We start from the raw sequence: 11,610 nt of genomic DNA, 5'->3' as shown, positions 1-11,610 counted from the left end.
GAGTTTCTGGGAAGCGGATTGCAGCTCAGGCCAACTCGTGTGAGTTCCGAAGAAGATCACCAGGCCTGTCTTTGGAGGGATTTGAACCACCAACCTTGCAGCTAGTCGTTGGATGCTGAACTATTTGCATCACCAAGAGACTTCAAGCCTGGCAAGTAGGAGGTGCTCAGTAAACATGTGGTAAGTCCAGGAAAAGTGGAGTGACCCAGAAAATGACATCAGTTTCTCCCGCCTGGCAGCACGGCCCAAAAAAGATGCCCTGGAGATGTCTCTGCTTACTCCCAGAAGAAGGCACTCCTCCCGCTCCAGCTGTTATTAGGCCTCCATTCAATGTCATCTCCGCCTGGTACGTAGCGTGATTTCCTGTTCTTTGCAACCAAAGAATGAACTGATGTCGCAGTCTCTGCCCTCTGTTAAATGGCTTGCCCAGAGCCAAGCATCTAGAGTCTGATGCCAGGACTACATCTGTTGATAATTTCACAGGAGGGTAACACCGGATGAAGTCACAGCCCAGGCTGGGAAAGCCTTACACTCAACTGTGAGTTAAAGCAATCACAAATGAAACCCACACACAGACAAGTGAAGCGAGGCTCTCCCATCCCACAGGGCTCTGCATCCTCACGCCCAGGAGATGGCTCAAGAGGAGCTCAAGATGGGTGCGCTGTGGGTGCCATACCATGCCGCCCCCAGGCAGTCCGCCATGATTAACATCCAGAGTGAGCCCCATGTGCCCAACCACGTGGTCTGGTCCCTCTTCAACACACTCTTTCTCAACTGCTGCTGCCTGGGCTTCATGGCTTATGCCTACTCCGTGAAGTTGAGGGACTGGAAGATGGTGGATGACATGATGGGGGCCCAGAGCCACGCGTCCACTGCCAAGTACCTGAACATCTTCTCTACTGTCCTGAGCCTCCTGGGAATCTTCATCTTTGTTATTCTTCTTGCCACGGGCACAAGGATGAGCTTCCAAGCCCTGTCACAAATGATGGGCCAGCAAGGCCCCTAGCCACTGCACTATGCTGTGTCCTGAACCCTCCGGCCCTGCCTTGATGGATGACCAGGTTCCTGACCCCTGGCCTGCCTGCCCCAGGTCCTATCCACAGCCATTTGCACATGTATCTCCATCTATCAGCAAGCTCAATAAAGTGTCCCTATGTGCAAAATTAAAAAAGAAAGAAAGAAAAGTGAAGCGAGAACAGAAACAAAGGAACAGGGTGAGGCAGAGGCGCTCAGAGAGGCATTCTGGATGAACCAAACATCAATATTAGCCCCTAAGAGGCGACTTTGAAATCCTTGCTAGTCTCTCAAAAATACTGTTGTCAGCACTGCCTGCTTTGACTCAGCAATTCACACCTCCCCTGACTCAGCGATTCATATACCTTCACACACCGATATCGACCTGCAGAAGAAAGAAAGTTTCCAAGACTATAAATCTTGACAGGAGCAATAGCCTCTCCCAATGAGTGGCTAGTCAGTTTGAATAATCGAATTTACCATTAACAGCCCAATGCTGCAACCACTGCGTTCGGCCAGGGTTGTCTAGCGAAACAAATCCAATGACACCCAGATATGTGTAGAAAGAGCTCTATATCAAGAAATAATCATTCCATCTCAAGAAAACATCCAAGTCCAGGCCAATTAAAGTCTGTAAGTCTGATGCTAGTCTGTAAGTCTCTCTTCAAACTCAAGTAGCACATGTCAGTGAAGGAGAAGGGTGAGCAGGGTCACCACAGACTGGTGGGTGCAGAGTTGCGTGGACCCGACGTCAGTGGAGACATGCAGGTCACCAGCCCCTCTCAGTATCAGGCCACCCATCCAGGCAGGCAGAGTTCCAGCAAGCATGAGCGTGAAGTCGTAGAGAGAGACTAGCTTCTGCAGTCCCTTGTTCTTATACAAAAAGGCTTACTGACATCAAGGCTGTGACTTGACTGAGAGGTTTGGCTCCACCCCTAGCCAGAGGTGTCTAGTTGACATAATCCCTAACTTCCATACCCAGTATGGTGCTATATATACACCATAACTCAGCAATTCCTATATTCCACCACTCAGTAATCCATATCTCCCACGACCATGCAACCCACACCTCCTATGACACAACAATTCTTATATCCAAGTACTCAGCAATTTATACCTTCCTGGACTTAGCAATTATGCTCTCTATTCCTGAGAAGCCTCCGGAAGTGTGAAGACTATAAAGGAGGGCTTCAAGAAGTTTGTGGGGGAAAAACATGTAATAAGAAAACAGGATTTTTCCGTGAACTTTTTTAAAGCTCCCTGAAACAGCTTGCCCAATATCCAAAGCTTAGAAATAAACTACATATGGGGAATGGAAGAATTGATTAATGAACTGTGGTAGAGTTAAATGTTTTTTTTTTTTTTGCAAAGAGTTAAATGTTTTATAGAAATCGAAACTAATGTGTCGGATAGGTTCAGCTGGTGCCTGGGTTTTGTAGGCCCTGCAAGCTGAGGAATGGTTTTATCATTCTTTCAAACCTTATAAAAGTAACCGGAGAATATGCGAGGGAAAGCTAAAATATTTACTACCTGCCCTTTACGTGTGTGGAAAAAATGAAATTCTCAGAGAAACACCAGGGATTTGTTGTTATTTGGTGCCCTGGAAGCGACTCTTTGTTCAGTAGAACACAGCACTGCCTGGGCCTCCACTTCGTCACGGCTGTTGCTAACCTAGAGTCTATTGTTGCATCCACTGTATTAATCCATGTCTTCTTCTGAATCCAGCTTGTATTTCTGTTGATGTATCGCTGCAACTATTTTTTAATATCTTCAGAAAAACTTTACTTGCATGTGATCTTAATAATATTGTGTGATAACATCTGCTTTTTGCTGGATAACCTTTCTTTAGAATGGTGTAATATACATTCGCATGTCAGACTATACTTATTGTGATAACTGTAGGTTTTGAGTGGGGCGGCATCAATTTAAAGGCCGTGAGTAGGTGCTCTGAAGTTAAAATAGTGGAAGCAGGGTCTGTAGGGGCTGTCTGCTAGGTTAGTCTTCTGAAGATCATTTGAATCTTCCCAAAGAGCTCCGTGCCTAAGGCAAAACGATCTTGCTAAGCTGCTTACTAAGCTGGTTTTATTTTTAACTTGAAGGTTTACACATACACATAGAGAAGTTTATATCAAGAAAAATGCCTTCCACAATTTTAGAAAGAGTCAAGTTTAGGTGGTTCAAATCTGAGAGCCAGCTGGCGGCTATTCCTGACTGGAGTTGCTGCTGAGGCTAGGAAGATAGGAAGCCAAGAAGCAAGACGAGGAAGCAGCAGGCCAGAGGATGAAGCAAGAAGAGGATCACAGCTAGTGGATTCAGAGGTACATTGGCAGATAGATACGATGGCAAGCAACTGATAGCTCCCGATATTGATAAGCCCTATGGCGGGCCTTTTGGTTCAAGTTCAGTGGCTTGGAGGTGGACGCCATAGATGTAGGATCCTCACCAGCAAGGAGAGAAAGTTCTTCCAAGGGTCTCTTTATGGATGTTAAATGGGCCACATAAGAAGACATCATCACACTATAATCTGAGTAAGAGGTTGCACTCGACCCATATCCTCTTATTGGAGAAGCCAAGTTGACACACAACCTAAGTGTCACAGTGATTTTAGGAAATCAATTTTTTAAAGGTTCAAGGTTCAAACAAATGAGACCTAAGTTAAATGACCTGATTGGGTCACACCAACTCCATGGGTCAAGAAATCTGTATTCTAAGATAATTAAATTGATTTTTTTTACAGGAAACATTGTTGAACCTTGTATTAGAAGAGGAACTTGAAAAAATGTGGATGATTTGAGGAGAAACATGAGGGGTGTGGTAGTTACATAAATTTATGTCAACTTGTTAAATAGGCTACAGGGATGAAGTATAGTCTGTCAATCAGGTCACAAGGTAACACCCACCAGGAGGACTTTGGGACCTCCTGTGCTCCTCCCTGGAAGCGGGACACATACTTTCTCTCTCTGCTTTATCTTCCTGCTGACAAGCCGCATGGAACCACACTGATGGCAGCCAGAGCCCTGGAGGTGCTTCCATTGCCACTGGATCCACAAGACTTTTCACCCACTGGCCTGTGATCTTCCTGCATTTGGGATCATTGCATGTATTTCCTGAGTCTGAAGAGGAATTTATAGACTAGTATCAGACATATGGGCTAATATTGGATTTATGGATTTGATTTGGACTGGGCTGGGATGTTTTCTTAATATACAATTACTCTTGGATATAAAACTCTCTCTTACACACATATGCATGTCTCTGGATTTGTTTCTCTAGCCAACCCAGACTAACACAAGGGGATACTACAATTCAGCGGGAAGGTTAGGTCCCCCAGGCCAGGGAGCAGGTGGGCAGCATACCATTTCAATGACAGCTGTGCCGAACATCCTAACTTTTGTTGGGAGCAGTGGTAGAGATAGTACTTATTATTTTTAAAGGCATAACTAATTAACTAAATAGAAGTAGGCCATATATGTATATTGTTGTGAACTAAGACTTATACTCCAATCCTGCCACTTGAGGGCCAATAAAAATTCAAAGAAAAACACATTAATTGCAAAATTTAAAAGAATAGCATCATATAAAGTAAAATTAGCCCAAGTCCCTCTCTTCCAACTAGTCTACTTCCAGTTACACCTCATAATTGATGACTAAGAATGGTTCTATTATATAAGCTCCTGTTACATGTAACAGAGGCCAATATTGTAAAACAAAACAAAACAAACAAACCCTAACATATGCAAGTGTATAGATTAGACAGAAGTTGATTTTGCTTCCATGCCATAGTCTAAAAGTAGTGAGCTGTCTCCAGATTCAATAGCTGCCTCTTGGTTGGGGAGCCCAGGCTGTTCTAGTTTGCTGTTCTAGAGTCTTCCTTGTTTGGACGAGAAGGGAGAGCCCAGAACTATCTCCACAGTGGGCTAACAAGTAACACTCAGGATGCCCATCCCGTTTTACAGCTGGACCAGAAGTCACAGGTATTATCTGTGCTCACATTATTGGCCAAATCTTAGCTGCAAGGGATTCTGGGCAATGACGTTTCTAATCTAGGAGGCCATGGACCTCCCTAAAATCTGGAGACTGTAGTATCCTTTTCTACATTCTTTATTCGGCATTCTATTTTCATTTCTACAACAGCATTTGAATGTACATGCATATCCTTCTTTTCCGAAAATGAAAAAGCCTTTGCTTAAATGATTCTTCTTCTTCAGGTTGCATCTTTCACATAACAATGTAAAATAGAAGTCTTTCCAGGTCAGCTCCCGTGTCTTGTCACTGTTAGTTGCCATTGAGTTGGTTGAGACACACAGAGACTTGATGCATCACAGAACAACATACTGCCTGGTCCTACCCCAGCCAGCACAGGTGGAGCTATCTCATTCTTTTAATGGCTCCATACCCTTCCATTATATATGTCATGCAATTCATATAATTATCACCACAACAGTCATGTGCATTTGGGTTACTTCCAGTGGTGAGATCTTGTAAACACTGGATCACCCTGTGTGTCGATATGTATGTACATATGAATGCATTGGATTGCAGAGATACAGCTCCTGCTTAGAAGGCTGGCTTTTCCAGGGACAGCTCTGGATTGACTACACTGCACACCAGGGCCACGTGGGAGAAGCAGACAGACTTTAGTTCGCTATTGAGATGTGCCATGGCACCCTCACGGGTGGGGGCGGGGTGTTTGCAGGGGAATCTTGTCCTGCTGGGAGGAGCCTGCTTTCCTGTCAGCGGTGCTACTCTTTGCTCCTGCTGACACTGAAGGAATGGCGTCGCTGCAGCCAGCAGGGACAGTGGCTGCCTCAGCTTTCTAAGCCAGCCAACACTAAACTTGGGCATTCTGAGACAAAGGGCCATAGACAGCCAAAGGAGACATGGGCCCCTTTGTCCACTAATTATCCAGCGGAAACTCTGGTCTCCCACTGAGATGAGATGGATTCTGCACTTGAGCAAGAAATGGACCAAACCCTAACAAGACAAGATTTCCTCTTTGGGCGTCCCTCCGTCCCCTGGTCCCATCTATATGATAATTGCATGTGTCACGGGGCTGCTGTTGCTTCCATAGGCAGAGTAGGTGTGACTTCAATGAATTCAGAGAGAACCCACACAGCTGTCATTGCTGGGGGGGGGGGGGCCCACGCAGTGCCTTCCAGGTGTTTGGAATTGGCAATACCCTGTGTCCTCCTTAATGAGTTTGATTAGCAAGATTTAGGAAGTGTTAGGAGTTCTCTAATTGCAAGTTCTTTAAAATTAGGCTCTTCCATCCCAGGAGGCAATCCTGAATGCAAACCTGTAAAACATGCTGGAGGAGGGGGATTGCTAAGGGTGGCAGGATGGCATTCACTGAGTGAGGACTCCTGGGCTGAGCACAGAGCTGGCTCCAACACCGGCTCACTGCAGTCCTCACCTGGGTTCACGGGGAAACTGGCCACTCAAGGCAGGTCAACATCATACTGCTGAGAAGCAGAGGTGGACTTCAATCTTTATGCTGCCTGGTTTTCTGTTGTCTTCCTGCTATTGTTGTCTACATATGTAGAACAAAGGAGCCCTGGCGGTGCTGTTGGGTAAGTGTTGGACTGCTTACCATGAGGTCTATGGTTCAAACCCATCAGCTGCTCTGTGGAAGAAAAATGAGGCCCTCTGTTCCCATAGAAACACTATATAAGGTTCCTAAGAGTTGGATCTGACTAGATGGGACTAGGTTTGGTTTTGTTGGTTTGTGTAAACAGCAGGTTCTGGAACCCAGCACAGCTGGTTCCCCACACGGCTCCGAGTTCTGCCGTGCCCTTCCATGGCATCTCACATCCCTTCCCCATCGCAGTCTGCAGATAGAAGAAGAACCATGGATTCTTGTATGAAAAAGTAAAGTGGTGACTTGTCATTGCTGTCTGTAAGATCTACTCCATCTTTCACTGATTTCGTTGTTCACTACCACTGAATGGGGCCCCAAGTTAAAAGGCAACTGAATACATAACTCCATGCATGAGAGAATGACATGTGCAGTCTTGTATCTGCCTGATGATTGTGGCTTGGGCACTGTGATCAGTAAGGTTTCGTGGGTTGATTGTTGGGAAACAGACCACCGGGCTGTTCTTCCTACTCCATCTTAATCTAAAAGCCCCACCGAAACCTGTTTTACCTCATTGTGACAGGCCTCCACTGAGAGGTAGTGATGGAGCATGAGGTGCACTGGCTGGTAATCAAACCTCGATTTCCTTCATGGAAGATGAGAACTGAGCCACAGTCTCCTACACAGTCTGTGTGGCTTAGATGGTCTGATGTGATCCTCTTTCTAGCTCCCTCGCCACAATGATTGGTTCAGGGGTTAGAAAGTTCCCCAAGCTATTTAAGCAAATGGCAGCTATCCCACGATGTGGTGTAGCACCACTGGAAAAGGCAATCTCCCCTTGATGGAACTGCTAATTTAGTAGGAAATAGGCTCACCATTGTTGATAGCCAGGCCATTACCTTGTGGGATAAACGTCCTTAAAATTGATGACAACAGAGACGAGAGAGATTTCTGGCCATGCATGCTTTTTCAGCACCTGCCTTTAACTAGATCTGTTTCCAGAAATCTGAATGCTGAGCAAATCATCCAAGACACAGGGTTAGAGGAAGCAGAATGTGGCACCAGGATTGGCGGAAGGCTAGTTAACAATCTGCAATATGAGGACAACACAACTTTCTTGCTGAAAATGAAGAGGTTTTAATGCACTTGCTGATGAAAATCTCTACTTTATCATGCATGCTTTCGAGTCCTTTCAATAAGACTGATATCTCCTGATGTCACTTGAAACACAGATATTTTACCCAGAAGTGGCAAAGGTATCAGGCATCTAAGACCCAGAATGAAACCGCAGCCAAGGTGGCAGCCTTCAGTAAGGATCATAGCTCAATGTCAATAAAACAAAAATCTTCACAACTGCACCAAAAGAAAAGATTGAAGCCAAGGATTTCATTTTGCTTGGATCCACACTCAGTGCTCAGGGAAGCAGTGGTCAAGAAGCCAAACTACTAGAACATTGGGCAAATCAGTTACAAAACCTCTTAAAGTGTGGACGGGAGAAAATGTCATTTTGAGGACTAAGCTGTGTCCAACTCAAGCCAAAGTATTTTCATTACCCTCATCTGTATGTGAAAATTGGACAACCAATAAGGAAGATTTAAAAAGATGGGATACATTTGAAGTATGGTGTGGGTGAAGGATGTCGCAAGTACCGTGGTCTGCCGGACAGACAGATAAATCTGTCTTTGCAGCCAGGGTGCAGAGACCTCAGCTCATATATTTTGGGCATGTCAGTAGTGTAATCTAAATTATTTTACTTAATGCAGTTGAAAAATGTCCTCTTTACTAAATGTAGTTAGTCTAACTTTATTTAGTGCAGTCTCTGGACATTTAAAAATGCATTCAGAGACAAACAGGTTGGATGGGACATCACCTGGAGGGGCCAGATAACTGTTTACCTGAGAGTTAGGGTTTAAAAGCTGGGAGGCCCCGCTATCCAGTTAGTCCACAAAGACACCTGGAGACTGTTCTGAGAGGGAAAGAACCTTTTTGCTCTGTTTGCTTGCTTACAGTCAACAGTTGTTTCTGGGGTAACCCTGAAACCTGAGTTAATGTAACACTTCTTTGGTGACCCTCAGAGTGTGGTATATGAGCTCTGTGGAATCCAAACAGGACACGACAAAGGCAGCCTGTGGGGCTGTTGGTCTTGCTGGTATACCTTCTCCATACATTTCTCCTTTTTCTTTTAATTAATTAATTTTAATTAATTTAGTTTTAAAATACTTTTATTGGGGCTATTACATCTCTTATCCTAAACCATACATTCATCCAGCGTGTGAAGCACATTTGCACATATGCCGCCATCATATTTTCAAAGCATTCTATTTCCACTTGAGCCCCTGATATCAGCTCCCCATTTCTTCCCCCTCCCTCCCCCGCCTGCCCTCCTTCAAGGATCATTGATAAGTTATAGATTTTTTTCCATATCTTACATCATCCTCTGTCACCCCTCCCCCACATTTCCATTATTCGTCCCCCTGGGAGAGGATTCTAGTTTGGTCCTTGTGATCGATTTCCCCTTTATCCACCCACTCTCCTCTAATTCTCCTATATCTCTACTCTCCTTGTTGGCCCTGAAGGATTTATCTATCCTGGATTCCCTGTGTTGTGGGTGTTTATCTGTAGCAGTGTGCATATTCTGGTCTAATCTGATTTGTAAGGGAGAATTGAGGTCATGATAGTGGGGGGAAGGAAGCACCAAAGAACTAGAGGAAAGTTGTGTGTTTCATTGGTGCTATACTGCCCCCTGACTGGCTCATCTCTTACCTGTGACTTCTCTGTGAGGGGATGTCCAATTGTTTACAGATGGGCATTGGATCTCCATTCCTTCCACCCCCATCCCCCACCATTCACCTTGGGTATGGTTTTATTCTGGGTCTTAGATGCCTGATACCTTTGCCTTCTGGGTAAATACCTGCAATTTCTGGTGACATCAAGAGATATCAGTCTTAATGAAGGGACTCATTGAAAGCATGCGTGATAAAGCAGAGAATCAGAGAAAAAGAGGAAGAATCCCAGCAAGATGGATTAACACAGAGTGTGAAACAGTGGGCTCACACACACCACCTATGAGAATGGCACAGGTCTAGGCAGTGTTTCACTCTTGGTGCCCACGGGCACTAGGAGTTGGAGCTGACACATAGCGCCCAATGACAACAACTGCTCTCACACAAATTTGCAGCGTCTGTAGAAACCCGATAGAAGGTAGCTCAGGGTTGTAATCAATTCAGTGGCAATGGGTGTGAAACACTTTGATTTTCTAAATCCTTCTACTTCCCTTTTTTGGTTAAAGGTATTTGACTTGTTTGCTTTTCTCGCATCCCCAAATATTCTGTGTCCGTGTTCATGGGAACATGGCAGGTCAACCTCACCCAAACCACCAACAATGACAGCATGGGTTCCGTGAGAGCTTCAAAAAGTTCATGGGAACATTGAATGAAGAGCTAGCAGAATTTCCCCCACCAATTTCTGAACCCCTCCATGGGGGGGGGGATGCTTTTACCTCTACATTACTTATTGCCTCTGAATAATTTTATGAACGTCTCTCTTAAGCGTTGGACTCCCTTATCGAATTCTGAAAAGTGTGATATGTAAGGGACACGGGTAAACAGGGATAGCTTTCTAAAGGCTTCATTGGTGCCCATAGCATCCAGAGCTTCTTACATGAGGAATGTCAGTATGTGGACTGATGTATCCAGTGCTCTCTGCACACACACGCACACACACACACACACACACACACACACACACCTTCATAAAGTGAAAGGAAGTTGGGGGGTGGGGGATTGAGAGAAGAGATGCTGAGAAAAATGGGAAAAGGGTAATAAATCCTAGCAATCTTTCCTCTGAAGCCCACACACGAGTGTCTCTTGCCATTAAAGAAATGAAAATGGGCAGGAGATGGGGGATCCCCTGATCTGAGGAGACAACAGTGGAGGAGCAGCACTAGTAGCCGGGGGGCAATGTGAGCAGAGCTGGAAGCATAAATGATAAATCCATGGAGTAAGAAATAGATTCATTTTTTCTTTTGCTTATCTGGTCTATGGTGGATAAAAAATATCAAAAGTTATTCCCATTACATGAGCCAGAGACAATTCTGCTCATTGAACATATAAAAATATTCATAAGGAAATAATAAGTGATCCAAGAGCTTGGATATTAGAATTTCTGATGCTAATGTAATTTTATTCCAAAAGATTCACTTCCAGATAGCTTAGCAAGACCATCTTATTTAATTTCCCTCATCTCTTAGAATTCTCATGTGAGCATAATTATCTTTCCAAGTTCAGTGAAAGCGGACCCTTCACACTGGCCTTCTGTGAGTTCAGGGCTTGGAGTGCCTCGCGGATACTTGCAGGAGCCACGCACGGGGCTGGTGATGGGCTGTTCTGTGTGGCCGGAGAGGTGACTGCAGTTTTCCCAGGAAAAGATCTTCAACAGAGAAGTCAAGGAAACACTCCATTGTATCAACCCACCAATGGTCAATTGTGTTCAACGTGCTATTTGGAAACAGGAAACAACTTCACCAATCGGTGAAGCAAGCAATGTGCTTGGAGGGTAATGGCAAGGTTGGAAGTTCAAAGCTCCTCAGAACCATCTTGGAAGAAAGACCTGGAGATCTAAAGCTTAAACGGCAGGCACTGACAACTCTGTGGAGCACGGATCTACTCCGATTCACATGAGGCCACAAGGAGTCAGAATCCACTCAACAGCAACTGCTTTTAAATAGACATCAGATATTAGAAATGGAGAAAGAAACAAAATGTAAGTTATTGTTGTACCAGTGGCATAGGGACAAACCTGAGCTAGAACAGAGAAGGAAGCCTCTTCAAGGTGGCGTTGGTGTTGGGGATGGGATTAGCCATGGCAGATAGGGTAGGCTGGGCATTCCAGGCAGGGAGATCAGGAAGGGGAACACACGGTGGGATTCGTTAGAGAACAGCAAGCAGGGCCTGAGGTCGGCTGGAGCCAAGAGGCTCCAGCCCTGGGGGTTGCAACTTCTCCTTTTTTTTTCTATTTAAGAG

General features: G+C 45.0%; 1 pseudogene; it reads left to right on the top strand.

Moving 5' to 3' along the window:
• The first annotated feature begins 631 nt into the window (after positions 1 to 631).
• On the top strand, positions 632 to 1,006 carry LOC142459683 (interferon-induced transmembrane protein 2 pseudogene; annotated as a pseudogene).
• The last annotated feature ends 10,604 nt before the right edge of the window (positions 1,007 to 11,610 follow it).

This window comes from Tenrec ecaudatus, chromosome 1 (genome assembly GCF_050624435.1).
Source record: "Tenrec ecaudatus isolate mTenEca1 chromosome 1, mTenEca1.hap1, whole genome shotgun sequence".
Lineage (NCBI taxonomy): Eukaryota > Metazoa > Chordata > Mammalia > Afrosoricida > Tenrecidae > Tenrec > Tenrec ecaudatus.
The sequence above is the reverse complement of the archived record's forward strand: the minus strand, read 5'-3'. Positions and strand labels throughout refer to the sequence as shown.